Below are 25,021 nucleotides of genomic sequence, written 5' to 3' on the forward strand. Positions count from 1 at the left end.
AATATAGGTGGGAAAGCTGATGCTAGGCATGCCCCTATCATGCATCCCAAAGTGTCAGAGCATTGAGAGTCATACCGTACCGGTGCGATCTCTCAAGTGCCCTGAGTCCAAAAAATTGTCAAAATTTGACGGACTGTTTCTTCAAATCCAGGACACATATGGTTGATCCATTTGATCCCATGGGGTCACATGAGGCTCCTCTACAATGGCCTATCTCTATTTTCGATGACTTGGAGCCATTTTCAATTATTAGCATTTTTTTGCGTGCTCCAAAAATTATCAGTTTCATTCAATGAAAAGTTGCAATATTGGCTAGAATTTATTCGATTTGTCATGTGCACAAAATGACATTGTGAGTGCATCCGAGTGGGTAGGTTTACGCTAGGCATGCCCCTATCATGCATCCCAAAGCACCAGAACATCGAAAGTCATACTGTACCGGTGCGATCTCTCAAGTGCCCTGAGTCCAAAAAATTGTCAAAATTTGACAGACTGTTTCTTCAAATCCAAGACACATATGGTCAATTATTTTGATCCTGTGGGGTCACGTGAGGCTCCTCTACAATGGCCTATCTCGGTTTTCAATGAATCAGAGCCATTTTCAATTATTAGCATTTTTTTGCCTGCTCCAAAAACCATCAGTTGCATGCAATGAAAAGTTGCACGTTTGGCTAGAATTGATTCAGTTCGTCATGTACACAAACTGACATCGCGAGTGCGTTTGGGTGGGTAGGTTTACGCTAGGCATGCCCCTGTGGTGCATCCCAAAGCACCAGGACGTTGAGAGTCATACCGTTCCGGTGCGATCTCTTAAGTGCTTTGAGTCCAAAAAATTGTCAAAACTTGACGGACTGTTTCTTCTAATCCAGGATACATATGTTCAATCCTGTCAAACCCATGGGGTCACATGAGACTCCTCTACAATATTCTCTCTCATTTTTTGATGACTCGGAGCCATTTTTGATTGGTAGCATTTTTTTGCCTGCTGCAAAAGTTGTCAATTGCATGCAATGCAAAGTTGCAGGATTGGCTAGAATTGATTTGGTTCGTCATGTGCACAAACCGACGTCATGAGCGCATTTGGGTGGGAAGTTTTATGATAGGCATGCCCCTATCATGCATCCAAAAGTACCAGAACATCGAGTGTCATACCCTACCAACACAATGTAGAAGTTGCTTGACAACGTTTTTGACAATTGTTTTGACAACAATGACATTTTTTGTTCAAATTGTATCTAGTCTCAATCTATGACCCCCTATGACCTAATAATGACTAAAATAATTCTCCATGATTATACAAGAATCAATAATGATCATGATTGACCAGGGACACATCACATATACTCAAAACATAGTCACAAAACATTGACACACAAAATACTCACAAAACATTGTCACATATTATTCAAAAATTTGCCTCTAAATGTGGTCAAATCAGCTCTTGGTTATTTGATTATACAAAAACATGTCTTACAAATCATCTCATGGGCTTTTATACAAAAATTTGGCATTACAATATGTGCAGTTCAACTCATCGCCATTTTAATATACAAATCATCTCATGGGCTTTTATACAAAAGTTGGCATTACAATATGTGCGATTCAGCTCATCGCCATTTGTTCCTCTACCCGAGAATGCCCAAAGAGAATTATTGTTAGGTTCCTTTATTTGTTCCTACCTCTTTAATGCTTTACTTAATGTTGTTCTACTAATGTTTAATGACTTACTTGTTTTGCTTATCAAACGATCTTTTTTTATTTTCTTGCTCATTATGGTTGATGTAATGACATTTTGAGTAGCATTAGAATATATACTACGTAATTTTGAACCAATAGATTGATATGCATCAAATAGATTTTTGACAATAGTTCTTTCACTGTTACTTTCAGATGATCTTAGGCCTAGAATTTTCATTGTCTCTCTAAAATTCAAATTTTTAATCATTTGAACAATTAATTGACATCTTGCGGTTTGATTTAAGTTTTTAAAATAGTTTTGCCATATTCTTTTAACCATTCCCCTACAAGTTCATTGATTCATTTTATTGAGCATTGACTTCAATATATTCTCATCAATTTCAATTAGATACTTTGGTTTCCTATGAATGATTCTAGGAGGTGTTAACATCGGTGCATTATGTACATTCAATTCATCAAGTAGAGAAGGTGTAATATGTTCATCATTTAATTGATTATTCAATCCGGTATCTTCTTCAATTGTATTAGGTTCAAATGGTAAATTATCAAATGTTTCTTCTTCAATTGCATTAGGTGCATTATATTCATTTGATAAATCAAATTGAGATGTTGAGGATGACATACCTTCTTCTCCCATTGTTCTTATGTCACGCAATTTCTTCATACGCTTCCTTTGTCTTTCCTTTTGAGCCTCTCGTTGTTCCATCATTCCTTGCTTGTTCTTTCCCATGGTTGATATCGGTTGTCCTAAATAGAATCATATTACATATATATGTAAAGAAAAGTTCATAAAGAAACAAATAACCACAAATATGCATCTTATCACTAATTTTTTGAATCAAACTATTAAAAAATCACAATTCAATCATTTAAAATCATGCAAAAAAAAAATTCACTTACTTTTATGTATACATTAGTGATAGAAGTGCAAACACAGCTTCAGTGGGGCCTTCAACGACCTCAAAAACTTTTTTTGAGGCCGTTGAGGCTCTTGGGAAACTAAAACTATGTCTATAAACTGCATATGCACTACATTAATAACTGCGTACGCACTATTAGACCATAAATGTTGACAAGCCCAACGGTATTCTTTTTTCCCATTTTGGACTGATAAGTAGCGCGTACGCACTACTAAGCCTAAAAAATGTTATCGCGGGGTAACGAATAATGGGAATAGTACCCCATACATGCTTATGAGTAATAAGTACTGCATACAGGCTCCTTTTCCTTAAAAAAGTTATGGTGGGGCAGTGAACTAATAGTTTCAATACCCTATATGCTATATTGGTAGTAGAAAAGATGTGAATGAAAAAGGAGGGAGGGAGAAAGGGAGAGAGAGAGAGGGAGAGCGGGGAGAGTAGGGGGGAGGGAGAGAGGATGGGGGACAGTGGGAGAGAAGAAGGGGTATGGAGGAAGGAAGAGGGGAGAGGGAGAGTTAGAGAGAGAGGGAGAGGGAGAGAGAGGGAAGGAGAGAGAGAGAGAGAGAGGGGGGGAGGGAAGATGAGAGAGGGGGATAGGTAGAGGGAGGGAGAGAGGGAGAGAGGTAGAGGGAGGGAGAGAGGGAGAGAAGAGGGGGGTGGGAGAGAAGAAGGGGTATGGAGGGGGGGGGGAGAGAGAGAGAGAGAGAGAGAGAGAGAGAGAGAGAGAGAGAGAGAGAGAGAGAGAGAGAGAGAGAGAGAGAGAGAGAGAGAGAGGAGGGAAGGTAGAGAGAGGGAGAGAGGTAGAGAAAGAGAGGTAGAGGGAGGGAGAGAAGATGGGGGAGGGTGGCAGAGAAGAAGGGGTATGGAGAGAGAGAGAGAGAGAGAGAGAGAGAGAAGAAGGGGTATGGAGGAATCTTTCATAAAATTTAGTTTGAGTCATATCCAAATAGTGTTTGGCATGTGGCTCGTGATTTTTAGACCCAATTCTCCTTCTAACAACATCTCTTTGGTTGGGCAAAACTCTTGTGTTGTCATGCCAAAATTTTTCAATTAATGTTCTTAGTACATCAACAACAACCTTGTCTTTGCATGGTAGTCTACCCAAGAATGCCCAAAGAGAATTATTGTTAGGTTCCTCTATTTTTTCCCACCTCTTTAATTTTTTACTTAATGTTGTTCTACTAACATTTAATGACTTACTTGTTTTTCTTATCAAACGATCTTTTCTTATTTTCTTGCTCATTATGGTTGATGTAATGACACGTCGAGTAGCATTAGAATCTTTAGTACATGATTTTGAACCAATAGCTTGATATGCATCAAATAGATTTCTCACAATAGTTCTTTCACTATTACTTTCAGATGATCTTAGGCCTAGAATTTTCATTGTCTCTCTAAAATTCAAATTTTTAATCATTTGAACAATTAATTGACATCTTGCAGTTTGATTTAAGTTTTCAAAATAGTTTTGCCATATTCTTTTAACCATTCTCCTACAAGTTCATTTATTCATTTTATTGGGCATTGGCTTCAATATATTCTCATCAATGTCAATTAGATACTTTGGTTTCCTACGAATGAATCTAAGAGGTGTTAACATCAATGCATTATGCACATTCAATTCATCAAATAGAGAAGGTGTATGTTCATCATTTAATTGATTATTCAATGCATTATCTTCTTCAATTGCATTAGGTGCATTATGTTCGTTTGGTAAATCGAATTGAGATGTTGAGGATGACATACCTTCTTCTCCCATTGTTATTATGTTACATAATTTCTTCATACGCTGCCTTTGTCTTTCCTTTTCAACCTCTCGTTGTTCCATCATTCCTCGCTTGTTCTTTCCCATCGTTGATATTGGTTGTCCTAAATAGAATCATATTACATATATATGTAAACTAAAGTTCATAAATAAACAAATAGCCATAAATATGCATCTTATCATTGTTTTTTGGAATCAAACTATTAAACAATCACAATACTATTGACAAAACTAATAAGAACAACAATTCAATTATTTGAAATCATGCAAAAACAAAAAATTCACTTAGTTGTATGTATAAAACAGTGATAGAAGTGCAAACATAGTTCTAGTGGGGCCTTAAACGACCTCAAAAACTTATTTTGAGGTCATTGAGGCTCTTGGAAAACTAAAACTATGTCTATTGTACCGCATACATGCTACATTAATAACCTCATATGCGCTGTTAGTCCATAAAATGTTGGCAAGCCCAACGGTATTTTTTTCCATTCTATACTAATAAGTAGCACGTACGTGCTCCTAAGCCTAAAAAATGTTATCGTAGGGTAGTGAATAATGGGCTCAGTACCCCATACATGCTTACAAGTAATAAGTATCGCGTACGCGCTCCTACACCTTAAAAAAGTTATGGCAGGGCAGTGAACTAATAGTTTTAGTACTCCGTACACGCTATTGGTAGTAGAAAAAATGTGAATGAAAAGGGAGGGAGAGAGAGAGAGAGGGGGGGGAGAGTAGGGGGGGAGGGAGAGAGGAGGGAGAGAGGGAGAGAAGAGGGTGGGAGAGAAGAAGGGATATGGAGAAAGGGAGAGGGAGAGTAGGGGGTGAGGGAGGGGAGGGGGGAGGAAGAGAGAGAGGGAAGAAGGGAGAGGGAGAGAGAAAGGAGGGGAGGAGGGAGAGGAGAGAGAGAGAGAGAGAGAGAGAGAGAGAGATGAGAGAGAGAGAGAGAGAGAGAGAGAGAGAGAGAGAGAGGGAAGGAGGGAGAGGGAGAGAGAGGGAGAAGAAGGGGGAGGGTGGGAGAGAAGAAGGGGTATGGAGGAAGGGAGAGGGAGAGTAGGGTGGAGGGAGAGAGAGGGAGGGAGAGAGAGAGAGAGAGAGAGAGAGAGAGAGGAGAGAGAGAGAGAGAGAGAGAGAGAGAGGAGAGAGAGAGAGAAGAGGGGGGTGGGAGAAAGGGGTATGGAGGAAGGGAGAGGGAGAGAGGGAAGGAGGGAGAGGGAGAGAGAGGGAGAGAGGGAGAGAAGAGGGGGGGAAGGGAGAGGTATAGGGAGGGAAGGTAGAGAGAGAGGGAGAGAGGTAGAAGGGGAGAGGGAGAGAGAGAGAGAGAGAGAGAGAGAGGAGAGAGAGAGAGAGAGATAGAGAGAGGGGGGGAGAGAAGAAGGGGTATGGAGGAAGGGAGAGGAGAGTAGGGGGAGGGAGGGGAGAGGACATAGGCAGAGGAGAGAGAGGGGGGGAGGGAGAGGGGGGAGAGGAGAGGGGGAGAGGGAGAGAGAGGGAGAGAGGGAGAGAAGAGGGGGGAAGGGAGAGGTAGAGAGAGGGAGAGAGGGAGAGAAGAGGGGGGAGGGATGGTAGAGGAGAGGGAGAGAGAGAGAGAGAGAGAGAGAGAGAGAAAAGAGGGGGGGTGGGAGAGAAGAAGGGGTATGGAGGAAGGGAGAGGGAGGGAGAGGAGAGGGGAGAGGGAGAGAGAGAGAGGGGGGGAGGGGAGAGGGAGGGAGAGGAGAGGGAAGAGGGAAAGAGAGGGAGAGAAGAGGGGGGTGGGAGAGAAGAAGGGGTATGGAGGAAGGGGAGAGGGAGAGTAGGGGGAGGGAGTGAGAGGAGAGGGGAGAGGGAGAGGGACGAGAGAGGGAGAGAGAGGGAGGGAGATGGAGGAGAGGAGAGAGAGGGAGAGAGAGGGGGAGGGAATTTAGAGAGAGGGAGAGAGGTAGAGGGAGGGAGAGAGGGAGAGAAGAGGGGGGGAGGGTGGGAGAGAAGAGAAGGGGTATGGAGGAAGGGAGAGGGAGAGCAAGGGGGAGGGAGGGAGAGGAGAGGAGAGAGGGAGTGAGAGAGGGGGGAGGGAGAGGAGGAGAGGAGAGAGGTAGAGGGAGGGAGAGAGATGAGAGAAGAGGGGGATTGAAGGTGGAGAGAGGGAGAGAGGGTAGAGGGAGGGAGAGAGAGAGAGAAGAGGGGGGGGTGGGAGAAAAGAAGGGGTATGGAGGAAGGGAGAGGGAGAGAGGGAGAGGGAGGGAGAGAGAGAGAGAGAGAAGAGAGAGAAGAGAGAGAGAGAGAGAGAGAGGAGGGAAGGTAGAGAGAGGCAGAGAGGTAGAGAGAGGGAGAGAGGGGGGAGAGTAGGTGGGAGGGAAAGAGGAGGGGTCTTAAGGGGGTCATAGGACACATTATGACTCTTAGGAAACAATATGACCTCTAATGACACCTAAGGGGTCATATTGTGGGCTAATATAATTATATATTAAATTCTGAAGTTATGAATAGAACATCATACAATGAGACTCCAAGCGAACAATCAACGAGGCTTCGCTAAAAAGCAAGTGTAAGAGCTTGACCTAACCCTAAGAGTACTGCCTAATTTCTAAAACATATGATGCTATTTGTAGCGTCCTAAAACTGTGACACTTGCAATTTCGACTGCATTTCGGTCTTCACGATGGCGACGCAACACGCAACCTGAATGGAGACCCCAAAACTTGCTCACGACACTGAAAATTGCATTTTTCAAGCACCATTGGCCTGAACCCCCTTGCACCCCGCTGTCCTGGAGGTGGGACCAGAGCGCCCAGCGCCCTGGTCCCTGGGTCCTATTTTGGGCCCGGTTTCCTAAGTGATATCGGGTATTTTTGATTGCAATTTGGAAATAAACTTCCCTGGTCGGCCTAAGGTTGGGAAAATCAGTCTATCAGCCCTAAATGACAAGTATATAAACTACATTTTCCTCTCTCATTCGATATGATGGAAAAGGCGTGGAAACTATACTCAAACACTCAAGCATTCAAGCATTCAAGCAATTGATCATTCCAAGTCTCCATTCAAGGCTAAGTGTTGCATTCAAGTCAAGGATTCAACCATTGAAGAGGAGATCACTTATTACATGCTACATACTACAACATACAACATCTAAACCTTTGCACATAAGGATACAAACATCCTTAGAACAAGGTATTAGTACTTGTTTTACATTACAGTCATTTACATTTACAGCTCTTGCTCATTTCTTGGTTAATTCCAAAACCGAGGTTTGACCTAAAGGCAAACCCCTAATCCCTAACCCCCCAATCGTCTTCGCTTTTCTGTGTGTAGGTTGCAGGTACGCGGCTAAGATTGAAGATTTGGAATCCTTGTGCAGAGACGAACCGATCCCACTTCGTTTCGTGGATTTTTCGGAGGACCGTGGCGCCGGGCGCCATCGTCCCGACAACTTTTTCTCAAATTTGCAGGATAGCGCCGTATTGACATTCTACTGCTAATTCCAGGTCCGCAGCTTCATCCTATAACCTAAACTCAGTTTATAAGCGAACCTTTATGACTTTCTATGCATTCTTAGCTTAATTTCCTTAATCAACATTCTTTACAAAAGAGGGTAGCTTTGCTTTCCAAACCCTTGGAATTCATTTAGCATCCAATCGTACATTGTGTGGGATTGAATCTTATGAGTTTCAACCCCTCTTTTGAATGTAAAGTCTTCCCCCTAAGTGAAAACCCATCGAATCCTAGCGAACCTCCCTTCTCTCTCCTCGGAGTTAGAAGAGGGGAGACCAACTAGGGTTCGACCGCGATTTTTCCGCTTTACATTTTGGTGAACCCGACGTGAACATCCTTTCTGATTTTTCATGCTTAGATCTGAAAATTGATTCCTTGATTACATTTCCATGTTTGATCTTTTGCAAAATTTTAGAAGTGATTGCATAAAAACCCTAAATTTTCTTTTTGAACATTGAACTTGCGAAATGTTTAATTATTAATGCTTGTTTCAGATCTGCTTTTCTATTATAAATTATCAATTAATATCTGTACTTTAATTTTGAAAATTAAATGGTTAAATGTCAAAACCCTAATTTTTGAAACCCTCTTAATTCAACCTTTGTCCGACAATTTCACTAATCAAAACATCTCCAAATCAGTTGTAACTTTGGATTGTGCAATAAAATCACAATATCTTTCATCCCTAAAAATTTGGAAAAAAGTTGCGAGGACCGTGTTGCACTCCGAGCGCCATCGTCCCTGACATTTTTTCCAAAATTTCGGGAGTGAGATCTTGCTGTATTTTCCTGCTAAAATCCAGAATTTTGGCTGATTTTGTCAATTATAACACTTTCAAAATTACAGTCAAAGTTGGTCTTGTGATTGCTTGGTCTAGGGCTCCTAATCATTCAAAAATTGTGGAAATTGAAATTTTGTGTCAAAATTGTGTTCTTACTATCCTAAATCTGAAAATTGTGTTTGCATTCATTCAAAATTTCAGTGCTTTATTCAAATCCTTGCAATTTGTGACTTTTGAAATTAAGTGCTTAATTACAACAACCTTGATTTCCGCTTTCAAAATTGAATTTTGCGTGAAATTGAATCAATTTTTAAATTTCAAAACTTGCACTGCTTTTGACATTCCCTCTAAAATCATAAAATTCAAAATTTCAGTTTTCCTCTCTTTTTCAAAATTCAAAATTCTGCATTTTTCGACAATCTTGATAGGGTTCAATTTTGAGATTGCAACTTTAATTTGGCCTATCTATAGATCGTAAAATCACTCAATTTTTTCAGATTAGCTCTAAAATCATCATACCTTTCATCCCTGCAAATTTCGAAAAAAGTTGCAAGGACCGTGTTGCACTCCGAGCGCCACGGTCCCTAACATTTTTTCCGAAATTTCGGGAGACTGTCGTGATTGCATTTAACAGCTTAAATCTGGAAGATTGGCTGGTTTTACTGAAAATTGCTACCTCTAAGATCAAAATCTTTTCTCTCTCTCTAGTGCATGAGTTTTACAACAATAAGCCCTACTTACACTATTCCCGTTAGACGAAGCCGTAGAATTAAGTCTGTCCGAGGTTTAACTACCGAGGAGATGGAACCTAATTTGAGTAGCCTTTTTAACGAGGACATGGGTAATTCCTCTAATCCTCCTAATGGTGAAGAAGCTCCCCATGAAATTTCCGTTGAACAACTTTCCAAATTGGATAACCAATTTGACGATTTTCACCAATGGATGTCTCATGAGTATCCCGATAGTCAAGCTCTTCCTTTAATTGAGGGTCTAAAACATATGCTTCAAAGTGATAAGAATGGAATTGATATTTTGCGTGGTATTTCACACATTGTGAATTCGAACGTGATGCCTATGAAGAGTTGTGCTGAATCTTTAGGTTATACACAACCTCCTACACAAGTCAATCATTCTATTCCTTTGACCACTCCTATTGCTAGTATACCTACCTTTACATCAAACATCATGGCTACCTCTATACAAGACATTCCTCCTGTGATTACCAATCATGGGGACAATCCTCCTTCTTCAATTAATCCTCTTCCTTCATTCAATCCAACTTCTTCGTACATTCCTTCAATGAGTGTTCCTATTACATCTTCACAAATGAACATGATGCAAGGGGGCAATTCATTTAACCATTCCATTCCTCCTTGTAGTGTTCCTCCTATCCAATCATCCCCTATGGTTGACTATCATAGGGTCCCACCACCTTACTCTTTGCCCTCTTTCAATAAAATAACACCTCCATCTCAATCTAACACACCTAATATGAATTCTTCGACTGAAGCTACCATTAATAATCTTGCACAAACTGTCTCTTCTTTACAGCAACAAATTGCCTCTATGAATCAATCTAAGTTTAGTGTGCCCACATTTGATGTTGCGAGCCCACTTTCTCTTGATATTGTTCGAGCTATTCCTCCTAAACATGTTGAAATCCCTCATTTGGAGCTCTATAATGGTAAAGGAGATCCTCTAACACATGTTAAGACTTTTCAAACAATATGTACTGATTTTGCTTATGACCAAAGGTTGCTTGCAAAACTGTTTACTAGAACATTAAGAGACAAAGCCCTACAATGGTATTGCTCGTTGCCTTCCTATTCTATTACTTCTTTTGAACAACTTGCAAATGCTTTCATTCAACAATTTCAAAACAATATAAGTCCTAAAGTTACTTTGATTGATTTAATGCATTGTAAACAAGGTGTTAAAGAAAAAGTGACTGATTTCATTGGTAGATATAAGCATTTGTATGCTCAAATTTCTTTTCCAGTGCCTGATAATGATATTCAAAGAATCTTTATTTCTAATTTGCAAAAAGATATTCGAGACAAACTTCTGTTTTCTGAGTTTACTTCTTTCCAACAGTTGTGTGCCACTCTTCACAATTATCAACTGACTGTGAGTCAAATGGAACAATCACATCCTATGGCTCTGAGTGATAAGGGTGATAGCAGTCAACAACCATTTGGGAAGTTTAAACCGAACAGAGATTCCATCAAATTCAATGAAAACATCATCAACAACAATGTGAATGCAGCATCAGGTGTGCCTCCTATTTCTAAATTTTTCAGGAAAGAAAGAAAGTATACTCCTTTGAATGAATCATTGCATGATATTATGAATAAGTTATTGGGACAAAATGTGCTTACTCTTCCTCCTATACGACAAATTGATCCTGCAAAGATTACTTCACCTTATTTTGATCACAAAGCCTTTTGTCATTTTCATCGTCAGCCTGGGCATGATACTGAAAAATGTTTTTCTTTAAAGGGTAAAATTCAAGATTTGATTGATAATAATACTATTTCTATTTCTGGAGTGAATGATAAAGGCAACACATCTGTAGCTCCTCCTAACCAAAATCATCAGATTTTTACTGATCCATTACCTTCTCATACCTCTCATACCTCTAATGCGATTGAGGCTAATGATTCCTCTTTCTCATCTGATGGTCTTGTGTCTATGACTCCGAATGTGATTAACTTTGTAGAGCAGCAAGAAATCCCTAAAGAACCTTCCATCACATTTGATTCTAGTGAAACCATTAGAGCACCTGATGGTCCTTTATATGTAGTTGCAAAAGTCAAAAATACACCTTGCCGTGGAGTGCTTATTGATCCTTCATGCATGGTTAATGTTATTACTGAAGAATTTCTTTTTACTTTGCAATTGAATCAAGTAATCTATGACAAAACAGATGTGATTGTGAAGCTATTTGATGCATTTTCTTCTCCTGCAATTGGTTCTATTACATTGCCTATTGAAGTCCATAACAAATCCCTTGATGTGAACTTTGCTATTATTCCTTCTTTCGAACAATTTCGTGTGAAGCTTGGCTATCCTTGGCTATCTTCCATGAAAGCTATTGCTTCTCCTATTCATAAGTGTTTAAAATTTCCCCATAATGGTGAAGTTGTTACTGTCAATCATAGTCTCTTTAAACCAGCCGAACGAACCTCTAGTGTTCCTATTGATTACTTTTGGCCTAAACAATTCCAATCTCTTCCTCTGCGAAGTGATCATCTTTTTAAATCTTATCAAAAGTGGAAAACAGATATGATCCTATCTCTAAGTGAACCTAGAACACCTAAACTTGACATTCCTATCATTCTTGAGAAGGAAATTCTTCCTTTGAAAGACAAAACTAATGTCTTTCCCCAAGAAGATTCCCAACCCGTCCCCATGGATGTGACTATGTCTATGCCTAATAAATCTTCTAAGAGTAGATCTATACCTCCTCGTCATGATGGACTTGGTCTTCTCCCTAAACCAAAAATTCCTCCTTTATATGGAGCAGTTCCTCCTCCTTCCTTTTATAGAGAGAAGAGACCTTCTTCTTCTCCTATTATCCAGCCTAAGAGACCACAACCTAAACACCCAAGTGATAAGGATGAGAAAATTCCTCCTCCTCTATGTTCTCCACTTCCTACTAAGACTAGACGTAATCGTTCTGCACGCGAACGTCGACGAAAGCGTCGTCTTAGAGCTCAAGCAGCTGCTTCTCAAACTTTGCAATCTCCAAAAACACCTTCAACAAGCATTATTCCATTTTCTCCTCAGCCGGATATTGAGCCTAAATCTCCTGAACATAAGATGCATGATGGTCTTGATCCTATGCGAGTTAAAGATCCTATTTTTATAAATCTTGATGATGATATAGATGAAAATGTTATTCATGATGAAAATGTTACTCCTCTTGCTTCTGATAGTGAATATGAACTTGTTGATGTTGATAACCATTTATCTAATGAATTTTCTAAAGCACTTATCCTCGCTCCTAGACAAGAACAACGTGGCTTGGAACATGAACATAGCCCTTGTTTGGATCTTGTGATAGCTCCATCTGCTGTGTTGGATGTTCCTCCTCTAGCATGTTCCCTGCCTTCCCGAAACATTGATCAGCAAGATCGGGGGGTAGATGACATGCTAGACTAGTTACATTAGCATGGCAGATTCTCTCCCCCTCTCTTTTGTTACTTCTTCTATATGTTATTCTCATTCTTCTATTTGTCGTCCTTAGTGTTGTCTACTTGAGGACGATGCAAAGCATTGAGATCTCTTTTGGTCTCTCTCATGTTGACTCAAAAGACACATGTGTTCCCTTCTTCTAGGTGACCTTCCTTGATTGGGGAATGAAGAACAATTATGCATACATACATATGATATATACATGACTTATCATACAGCATACTGACCCCGAGGAAAGCGAAGTCACCTCGGGCTTTGTGTTTGTGTTTATTATCCTTAGGTTTATCTCATACTTGGGGGCTAAATCTTTTCGATAACGTGCTCCTTTCCCTTCTCATTTCTTATGTGTATCACTACATTAAAACAATCACCCCCGTTGAGGCGTGTGCGATCGCTTTAACGTAGGGGGGCATACACCCTGTCTATCCTTTCAAAGATACTTGAAAATTTCTTGGCAAACTTAGCTTTGTCTTGAAAATTTTTGGTATTTCTTTTGCATGACTCATAGCGAGGGAACCTTACTACTGACAGTCATGGTTCTCCCTCGTGATCTTCCCTTTTACTTTGTCAATCGAAGTCGTAAGATCCTTAGTCCACTGGGGGCTCGGTGTGTCTTGCCTCCTTGACGTGGTGAAAGTCTTTCAATGTTGTTTCCTTGTACTTTACCGGAAGTATGAGCATACATACTCCCGCTAAAGTGGGGGCTAAATGTAGCGTCCTAAAATTGTGACACTTGCAATTTCGACTGCATTTCGGTCTTCACGATGGTGACGCAACACACAACCTGAATGGAGACCCCAAAACTTGCTCACGACACTGAAAACTGCATTTTTCAAGCACCATTGGCCTGAACCCCCTTGCACCCCGCTGTCCTGGAGGTGGGACCAGAGCGCCCAGCGCCCTGGTCCCTCAGGACCAGGGTGCCCAGCGCCCTGGTCCCTCAGGACCAGGGCGCCCAGTGCCCTGGTCCTCCAGGACCATGGCGCCCAGCGCCCTGGTCCCTGGGTCCTATTTTGGGCCCGGTTTCCTAAGTGATATCGGGTCTTTTTGATTGCAATTTGGAAATAAACTTCCCTGGTCAGCCTAAGGTCGGGAAAATCAGTCTATCAGCCCTAAATGACAAGTATATAAACTACATTTTCCTCTCTCATTCGATATGATGGAAAAGGCATGGAAACTATACTCAAACACTCAAGCATTCAAGCATTCAAGCAATTGATCATTCCAAGTCTCCATTCAAGGCTAAGTGTTGCATTCAAGTCAAGGATTCAACCATTGAAGAGGAGATCACTTATTACATGCTACATACTACAACATACAACATCTAAACCTTTGCACATAAGGATACAAACATCCTTAGAACAAGGTATTAGTACTTGTTTTACATTACAGTCATTTACATTTACAGCTCTTGCTCATTTCTTGGTTAATTCCAAAACCGGGGTTTGACCTAAAGGCAAACCCCTAATCCCTAACCCCCCAATCGTCTTCGCTTTTCTGTGTGTAGGTTGCAGGTACGTGGCTGAGATTGAAGATTTGGAATCCTTGTGCAGAGACGAACCGATCCCACTTCGTTTCGCGGATTTTTCGGAGGACCGTGGCGCCGGGCGCCATCGTCCCGACAACTTTTTCTCAAATTTGCAGGACAGCGCCGTATCGACATTCTACTGCTAATTCCAGGTCCGTAGCTTCATCCTATAACCTAAACTCAGTTTATAAGCGAACCTTTATGACTTTCTATGCATTCTTAGCTTAATTTCCTTAATCAACATTCTTTACAAAAGAGGGTAGCTTTGCTTTCCAAACCCTTGGAATTCATTTAGCATCCAATCTTACATTGTGTGGGATTGAATCTTATGAGTTTCAACCCCTCTTTTGAATGTAAAGTCTTCCCCCTAAGTGAAAACCCATCGAATCCTAGCGAACCTCCCTTCTCTCTCCTCGGAGTTAGAAGAGGGGAGACCAACTAGGGGTTCGACCGCGATTTTTCCGCTTTACACTATTAAATTTACAAGGTTATAAGACTGATGTCGATTGTGACTATAGGAATTACACACTTGATTTTTTTCATGGGTATGTATCATTCCAAGTTGTTTGACAAGTAATGATCATCATATACTACCACTGCCATGCATACAACAAACTTTAATTTCTTTAGGTGACAGGCATTGTGTAACAACATGGGAACTCTCACATACCCACCACTATTATTCTACAAGACATCATCTGTGTTACTCTCCCTCTTTATCTTCCTACCTGTTGTTTTCTTCTAAAAAACATATTGCAGGTATTGTGACTCATCATGTTGATTTGTTGACACTATTTTCCACATCTGCTCTGCTCATTAAAAACACATTCAAGAAGAATATTGCTACAAGTTTCCTTGTTTGTCATGGTAATACACCCGTGGTTCAATTTCAAACCCTATTCCTCCTATTCAATATACACACACAAATCCATCAATCATCGAGACTCCAAGCGAACAAACAATGTGGCTTTGCTAAAAAGAAAGTGTAAGAGCTTGACCTAACCCTAAGAGTACTGCCTAAGTTCTAAAACATATGATGCTATTAAATTTGCAAGGTTATAAGATTGATCTCGATTGTGACTATAGGAATCAAATACTTGATTTATTTCATGGGAATGTACCATTCCAAGCTGTTTGACAAGTGATGATCATCATATACTACCACTGCCATACATACAACAAACTTTAATTTCTTTAGGTGATAGGTGTTGTGTAACAACATGTGAACTCTCGCATACCCACCACTATCATTCTACATGACATCATCTGTGTCACTCTCCCTCTTTCTCTTCCTACTTGTTGTTTCCTTTTGAAAAACATATTGCAGGTACTCTGACTCATCATGTTGCTTTGTTGACACTATTTTCCACATCTGCTTTGCTCATTAAAAACACATTCAAGAAGAATATTGCTACAAGTTTCCTTGTTTGTCACGGTAATACACTCGTGGTTTAATTTCAAACCCTATTCCTCCTATTCAATATACACATACAAATCCATCAGTCAATTTTCTTAGGAGAGCATACATGATAAAAATCAAAGAGGAAGTTGTAGACAAGAAATAAATTCACTTACTTCTATAGAAGTGCAGACACAGTTGCAGTGGGGTATGAAGGGAGGGAGGGAGAGAAGAAGAGAAAGAGGGATGGGGTATGGAGGAAGGGAGAGAGAGAGAGAGAGAGAGAGAGAGAGAGAGAGAGAGAGAGAGAGAGAGAGAGAGAGAGAGAGAAAGACCTTGTATGCGTTTGAGAGGGGGAGACAATACACTTACATGTGTATATATATGTTTAATATATTATATATACATATATTATATGTATATAAACATATTATATATACAATATCATATTATACACATATTATATATTACATATATTATATGTATATATACATATTATATATAGAATATATTATATGTATATACACATATTATATATAGAATATCATATTATACAATAGCGCGTACGCGCTGCTTACACTATAAGTACCTCGTACGTGCTTTTTAAACCATAAGTACCCCATCCACGCTTTTGTTTAGGCTTGGAAATAGGCATGGATGACAAAGCTATGGTTTGGAAGTTGGATGACAAAGCTATGGTTTGGAAGTTTGATTTCCCTCCATTTCCCTCCATTTCTCTCATTTTTGATGTGTTTTATTTTATCAACTTGGTTTATCGAGTTTGTCATCATCAGGTTTACACTTCATCAAGTGGGTATTTCTAAAATTTCCACCATATTTTCACCCATCTTTTGAGATTTCTAACAATATAATTTTTTATCAATTTGAACAACAATAACATATTATTATTGAATTTCTTTTACCAGTGTCTCCATAGTTCTCACAGACATATGTGCACCATTTTTTGAATAAATTTTGATATACTTATCCAAGTTTTTTTAGTTCTCACAGACATAGGTGCACCATCTTTTGAATAAATTTTGATATACTTATCCAAATTTAAAAAACTTTATATATTATTGTAGTGCACTTGATTCTTTACAATTTTATTTTTTTTAAATGTATTTTTTATTTGTTTAGTGCAACTTATGCTTCGCGCACGAACAGGTACCTAATTTTCAGGATGTGCTCGATTAGAAAAATCATAAAAACAAAATACTCAACAAAAAATTACAAAACAATACACATCTTCTAGTGCTCACTCTTAACTATCTTTTTGCCAAAGGATTTTTCAAAATACTAAATCTAACTATGACTTTTTTGATGCGTAGGTCAGACACTATGTTATGTTTTTCAGAAAAAATTAGGGTATGTTTTTCATGCGCGAAGGATTTGACCCCCTTAATCTCATCCAATTTTGAAAAAATTTAGTAGTTTGGAAACTAGATTCAGAGTACTACAATATTTGTTCTTTGATTATCTTCATATCTTGAGTGAATGACTTTCAAATTTTTCCTCCAAGTTTAGGTTCACCTGATTATAGAAAAAAAGTGTCCACTTATACCCCCCTTTTTGACCACCATCTTTGTGCACTTACCCTACAGCGAGGAGTGTTGCAGCAGATGTTAACCACTTTGTATATTTGCAAGTACATTTACATATGTATTTATCTATATGCAAAGATGCACATTCTTAGTGTTCAATATGTGAGCACAGACATATATATGTACATGGGTGCATCTATATAAAAACATGTAACCATAGACACACATTCTTCTAATTCTTGTTGGAGACATTGAAAGAAAGAAGTTACTTATACAATAAAGAAGTGGAATCCTTTTTATATTATAATATGTAACTCTACATATAAATGAATTAATTTAAACTATAATATGAAGTGCAAAACTAATAAGCATCAGAGAAGGAAAGAATTTCTAAAGAAATAAGGTTCAATTATTTAATGCACGTATAACAGGTTGGCAATACCAGCATGGGGGTTTTAGATTTGTTACATAGACTAAAACATACTGACATAGGAGGAAGTATTTTTAAATGTAAGAAATATATATATATAGGCACATCACCATTTAGAGAAAGAAACTAGACACATATGCACATACAGATATGAAGACATAGAAACAAAGTGCAGGCATTGTAGGACTGAAAGGAATAGCAACAAGCTTATACGAACATACAAAGGTACAACTAACTATAGAATTTTGTGTAGATATAAGCTTGTTTTGTAAAACACCTATTTTGTCTACAGTACTATACCTGCATATGTGTACGTGCACATATGAAACCCTTCTTGTACAAAGGGAAGCCTTTAGGAAGGCATCAAAACCAAAAATATATGCACATATACACATGGAGGCATATAATGAAACTTGTACATATTTTAAGAATGAAAGGAATACCAACAAGCATATAGAAACACAGAACGTTATAGGTAAGTATACATGTGTGTGTACATATAAGCTTGTGCACTTGAAGACCTATTTTGTCTACACCCCTATGCCTACATATGTGTATGTGCACATATGAAACGTTTATTACAATAAGGAAAGCCTATAGAAAGATATGGAATTTATAAAAGGACATAAACAGTTATAAAGAAGAGTCAAACATATATAAAATTATCTATAATGTAGTAGGATTGTATGCATATAAAACATGTAAAAATGCAAAAGAGGAAAAGTAATAAGTCTTATATGAAAGAAAAGTATTGTAAATAGCCAAGAGGTGAAGTATAGAGCTAAGGTTGCATGGAGAGGAGAGAAATCTCTACAAGTAAAGCATTGCACTCATCTTTATAATCAACCTCACAGACCTTGTTAATTATAACCTTCATCTTAGGCTCAGAATTGTATGTGTTGGTAGAAACCAACAAAGTGAACGTGTAGAAATGTGAAACAATTGTATTAATGATAACACAAGGTGTTTAAATTGTGGTGACATCATTTTGGAGCATGTAAATCTCTTTTGCAGTTTTTTTATCAAATCTATTCCTACCTCATCAAAAGCAGTTGCCCAAATAGTTCCTGTTGCATCTTGTAGTTTCATTGGTAAAAGGTAATTGTAATTGCATTCTGCCATGCTCATTTGAAATCTAGGATAGAACCATGAATCATCAACCTGTTGAGTGCATTTTTTTTGCAAGGTTTACCATTAACTTTCAGTGGACAAGCTACGTAATAGAAGTCATCATCTGTTACGTTCAAAAATCTAAGAACAACAACTATAGTGGTTTGAATTGTTTCTAGTTTAGCACTCACGTGTTAACAAATTGATGCAATAGTCATCCTATTGTATCTTCCATCAATATGAGTAAAGCCCGAAGACAAATCATGAGGATGCAATGGAAGAGGTCCTCTTAGCATGAGGGGTTCTACCTCTGGGAAAGGAGGATTAATATGTAGTGTTGTCATTGATGTCATATTGACAACCTTCCCATTAAAGTACCCTACACGGGCATTACGTACAACAAGGATAAGAATAGCATCAGGGGTTAACACATTTTTTAAGTCATGTTCTCTTTGTTCTGATGTTGGCCCCACACATTGACATCAATTGTCGAACCAGACAGATCATTAAGTTTAACAATTCGCTTCTGAGTTTGACTGCCATCCTTTCTATGCATTGTGATGACATCTCCAACATAGAAAACAACACCAATGATGTCAACCAATGTATTATTACTCAACTGAACCACTTCACTAATTGGGGTGAAAGGGGAGTAGCTTTGAGCAAAGTCAACATCAGGGTTGCCATGTTTCAATATTGAAGCATCGGATAAGATCTCTAGATAACTATTTAATTTATTGTATTTTGTGTTTGCCTCCTTTATGGAGCCCTTTGAAATGACATAGTGAGAACTCACCTCAATGCGATCACAATGTAGTTGAGCTATTTGATCGAATCATGTAACCCTGACCTCATAACCCTCAGTGTCTACAATGTTAAAGTTGAAGACTTGTCCATTCTTGGTAGGTGTACTGTATGGACATATTGGGCATTTGTTGATGACTTTTCCCTTGATTGTCCATTTGTTTTGGTAGGGATTTAAACTTTTCATAGGGCTTATGTTATCATAGGTCGCGCTTTGTGGAGATGGTAGTGCACCACCAAACTAAAGGGAATGTTTAGAGGATGAAGGTGTTTCTGGCCCCAATAATTCTAGTTGTTGTTCTTTGAATAGGTATGCAAGTTTACCAAAGAATTGATAGTTACTTTGTTTGACCTCTAGACTAAGTATTATAATAGTCTTGTAAAATGAAAATAGTTTTGTTTAAGTTTGTGAGGTTTGTTGCAACAAAGGATTCAATATCAAAGAAGGATATTTTAATAAAAATAGTATCTTTCCTACCTTGTGTTCCATACATATCTGCAAATACAACTTGTCAACAAAACTATAGAACCTATGTTTAGAGTGTCTAAAAGTATCAGATCTGCATACTTAGGAGGCAGAATTGCCAGCTGCATGTATGTGTCATCAGACAACACAAGTTTATATTTGTCTGTGTCATATTTGGCACCCTATATTTTCTGGAATGACAAAACATGGAGCAATGTTGAAGCAAGGTCATCCCCAACATTGATAGATTGAATTGCAGATGGGGTAGGGGCACACTCTTGGGCAAGTGCCTACAAAAAGATAATATCAACACTGAGGATTTAATGTGAAGGGGTAGTAAGAAATATATATGACCATTCGACCATGCTATAAAACTGCCCCCAAATTTTATTTATTTTATTTAAAAATGAATTTCTCAAAATTCGTGCTCAGAAAAGAGCAAAAACCCAAAAAAAATTGTCAGAGCCAAAGTTGTCCAAATTGGACAAATTTTATATGAAAATGGAGGATTTTGAGTGTTCTAAGCTCAACAGTGAGGTCCATTTGAGCCCAAAATGCCTAGATTCAAAATAAAAACTATGAAAAGCTTGAAACCCTGGCCTCCAAAAATTCTCCTCAAAAATTAGGAACAAGTAGCAGTAGATGTAGGCTCTGATACCATGAAGAAGTTGAGAAATACAACTTTAGAGATCCCAAGAACCCCTGCAAGAAAATAACATGTCACAAGAGAAGAATGGAAGAAAAAATAAATAATAGCTCTCAAGAAGAAGATTATCATTCAAAGAGGGAATCAAATAAGAAGTACAAAACAATCCTTATTGTTGTGAGTCTGAAGTAGAGTACTTGCAACTGCAATACAAAAACTCAATAGATCATTACAAGCATGGTTAGAAAATTGAAATCAAATGAATAATAAACCATGGAAAAGCAACCTATCACCTCCTAAGAGATGCGAGTGTGGATTTTCTTTCAGATCTAGATGAGCAATCCCATTGACTTGACTACACCAAGATGGAGGATTTAAAATGATACGATGTGCAAACTAGATGAATGCATGATAAAGATAGATTGATCCAAGAAGCTAATTATGCTAATGATATCAATGATTATCATAAATGATAGATGCAATTAAGCTAGATGAGAGATTGATTATGCTATATGATTAAACAATTACGCTAGACGATGATAAAATTAAGCTAGATCTAAGATGCAATTGCCTATAATAACAATGCTTAAATGATATGCAAGAATGGATATGCCTATAATAACAATGCTTGAAATGGGATGATATGGGATCCTTTGTGCTCCAAAATGGATATTTATAGGTTGGAGGGAGGGACATGTGGCATAAGTGCCATGTGTCTCAAGGGGAGAATATTCAACCCATAGGAGGTTAGGATAAGGAGGTTAGGATGTGCAAGAGGATAGGGTTATTTAAACCCAAGATTTTATGGAATGGGTTAGGTTAGGGGATGGTTAGGTTAGGTTGTTAGAAGTTAGGAGCCATGTGGGAAATTTGAATTTAAAAATTTAAATAATAGGAAAAGGCTAATTAACTTTCAACAACTCCTAAATTCATTTGTTTTAATTAATTAGAGGATTAGAAGAAATGAATTAAATGGGGAGAGGATTAATTAATTCAGATTAATTAATCAAAGGGGACTATCGAAATGAACTTATTCAATAAATCCTTAGATTTATTAATAAGCAGGTGAATGAGGGAATTTAATCAAATTGCTAGTGAATTCAATTAAATTGGGAAGGGGGATTAATTAAATAATTGCTTATTTAATTAATTATCTTTAGACCATTTTTAGGTGTATACATTTTGCCCCTTTGAAGCGAGATGTGATGATGCGTTGATTCAAAGAATAATCTTAATTTGATGGTGTTGATGTGATATTCGTTCAATAGGATGCCCCAGACATTGATTGATAAATTACAATATGATGATGCCCCCTCGAGAGATCAATTGAGATAATCGACCTTTGGAGTGTGTGAATCTTTGCAAAATTGATTTCCTGATTAGAAATGATTTTATTTCTGCAATGTTGGTTGATGAAAGTGCGAGTTATTTGATCACTGTGATGTGGTTCTCAATGTGATGATTGATAGAGTTTGATTGAATTGATAAGATTGATGAAATTGATGAAATTGAGATCAATCCTAGTTCCAGGAATGACACCTCCTATATAAGACAAAGATGATCAAAGCATCTGGTTTCAGGAATGAAACATCCTATATAAGACTTGATCAAAATGTCTAGTTCCAGGAAGGATACATCATGTATAAGACATGGTAGAATGGATCATATGAGATGGATTGATAGAATTGATAAGATTGATTAGATAAAGAACTGATATTTTGATGATATCTTGTTGCAGGAAGATTCAGATATGCTAATGTTGGTACATTTGAGGAGTAGCATAAGATTCACGTTGGGTCAACAACATCTGGAGAGAGATAAGGCATCATTTTTATTGTGTATACACCATTGATGATACATTGATGATTCATGTGCTAGATTTGGCCTTGGATAAGATGAGCTTTTGTGATCCTATGCAAGAATGAAATGCAAGCTAAATGCAAATGAAATGCAAAGTTGGGATCGGACCAGTCACTGGGTTATTGCTTTGTGTCATCATTGAGCTTTTTAAAATGTGGGAAGTGAGTGCAAACATTGATGGTATAATTAAACCATGATGGCCTGAGCACTATTTTCCTGGATTTTGATAATGCAAGTTAGCACCAGTATCAAGGTATAGTTGAACCAAGATTACTTGAGTGTTACTTGTGTAAAACAAGCAGTATTAACCGTTTCTATATGCAAATCGGAAATGTCTTTGATGATACTCCAATGATCATGTCCTAAGACAAATTTGCACATATTAATGATTAATTTATAGATAAGAGACAAGAAAAGTATCATGTTCCTCTAGTCAGATACATCCTAGAGTCACTCAGAAATCATGATAGCAAAAATCAAGATATAAAAGTTGAACCAAAGTGTTAAAACCATTAGTCAAAAAACATCATCCATTGATATGTGTGTGTTATTCTTAGACTGACATGTGATAGTTTGGTGGGTGATAATTTGATCATGTGTTCAACGTTTGATGTGTCTCAGTTTTGGTTGATGAGATTTGTCTAACTATTGTTCTACATGTTTGATAAAGCTCAAAATGATCAAAAGTTTTATCCCCGACTAGGTGCAGGATTTTGCCCCAAGCCTAGAAACAAATTTATTATGATATACCCAATTATCCAAACCATGGTGATAAATCAACTGCAATGCTTGTGTATGTACAAAGGCTCATTTATGGATATGAACATCGCTGATGGAAAATGAAATGCAAGTGGAAGGATGCATGAACTAATAAATGGAAGAGCTAGCTGACAGATAGTGCCTGTGTCAGTTATTATTGCACTTTTTCTCATATTTGATTTTTTGTTTTTTGTTTTTTTTGTTGTTTTTGCATTTTCTAATTTTCCCTTGTTTTTTATTTTTCCTCTTTTTCACTGTTTTTTAATTTTTCTGCTTTTTCACTATTTTTTTTTTTTTTTTCTTTTTCATTGTTTTTTTTTTTAATTCTTTTTCACTATTGTTGGACTTTTCTTCTTTTTCACTATTTTTTTATTTTTTTTGTTTTTTCGCTTTTTTGGATTTTTTTTTGACATAAAACTTTTTTAGATGCATGTTATTGATGGGTTCTTCAAGATGATCCTCATCTGACATTGATAGCTGATAGGATCCTGACACAAATACTGTTGTGACCACAAATGGACCCAACCAGTTTGGTTTAAACTTCCCTTTCTTCTCTTGAGTTGTTTGGTTGCATGGATTTTCCTTTAGTACTAGTTCTCCAACTTGAAAGGCTCTTGGTTTGACCTCGATTATCACTTCAGCACATTCTTTGCTGATATACCTTGAAATGATCAAAGGCATTTTTTCCTCATTCATGGATCAATTCTATCTCTTGCAGTCTAGATATTTGTTGTTCTTCATTTGGGATAAGGCCTTTTAATGATACTTGTAGGGAAGGTATTTCTACTTTTATTGGCAGTATTGCTTCTAATCCATAGATAAGAGAGAAAGGTGTGGCCCTTGTTGGTGTGTGGATACTAGTATGGTAGGCCCATAGAGCAGGGTTTAATTGAACATACCAATCTCTGCCAGCATCATTCACTGTCTTTTTGAGGATTTTTAGAATTGTTTTGTTTGATGCTTCTTCTTGCCCATTCCCTTGTGGATAGTAGGGTGTGGAAAATCTATGTTAGATCTTGAATTTCTCACATAGCTCTTGTACATCATGGTTCTTTAATGGTTGCCCATTATCAGTGATAATTGTCATGTGTATGTCATAGTGACATATGATGTAGTTAAGATAAATGCAGTAATTTATTTTCTTGTGATATTTATGAGAGGTACTACCTCAATCCATTTTGTGAAATATTTAGTAGTTACAAGGATGAATTTATGACCATTGGATGAAGGAGGATTTATCTTTCCTACTAGATCAAGACCCCATTGGTAGAAAGGCCAAGATGTTGCCAAAGAATGAAGTTCTTGTGTTGGTGCATGAATTAAATTTCCATGGATCTAACATTGTTTGCATGTTTTAGGCATCTAAAAAGAATCTCGTTCCATGGTTGGACAATAATAGCCCAAGCGTATGAGTTTTTTTGAAAGGGTAAGACCACTTGTTCAATGAGTGCCACAAATGTCATTATGGACTTCATTTAAGGACTTCTCAGATTCTTCTTGCTCAAGACATCTTAAAAGAGTACCGTCCACACCTCGTTTAAAAAGGGTATCCATGACAAGAGTATAATGAGAGGATTGGCGAATAAATTTTCTCTTTTGGTTCTTTGATAAGTCTGGAGGGAGTATATTATCTTTCAGGTATGTATAAG

This window comes from Cryptomeria japonica, chromosome 3 (assembly GCF_030272615.1).
Source record: "Cryptomeria japonica chromosome 3, Sugi_1.0, whole genome shotgun sequence".
Lineage (NCBI taxonomy): Eukaryota > Viridiplantae > Streptophyta > Pinopsida > Cupressales > Cupressaceae > Cryptomeria > Cryptomeria japonica.